Source organism: Varanus komodoensis, unplaced genomic scaffold (genome assembly GCF_004798865.1).
Source record: "Varanus komodoensis strain SLA01 unplaced genomic scaffold, ASM479886v1 scaffold8, whole genome shotgun sequence".
NCBI lineage: Eukaryota > Metazoa > Chordata > Lepidosauria > Squamata > Varanidae > Varanus > Varanus komodoensis.
In genome coordinates, this window is record NW_025336481.1 from 12,339,569 (window position 1) to 12,339,901 (window position 333).

The window sequence follows — 333 nt, forward strand, 5'->3', positions numbered from 1 at the left end:
GCAAAACCAAGCTCCCTCTTATTCCTGTGGTCACGATGATGCCATGATTTAAGCGAAGTTAAAATGCAAAGTGGCACGTGCCCCAAGTATAATTTTTGAAAGGAAAGCACCATGTAGAATAGTACATGTAGTAGTCTAATGGGGTCCCCAGTAAGACAATTACATCTGGAGTCTAAAATTTACTACCTGCATGACTGCCAAAATCCTGCAGTTTCAGCACAACAATGTGTGCGGGGGACTGCAGAGGAAAGGGAAGGGTGGAAAGGCTTCTGTTCACACAGATATTCAATCCCACCCATAATCTCCCTGTCTCCCATGAAGCACAACACAGTA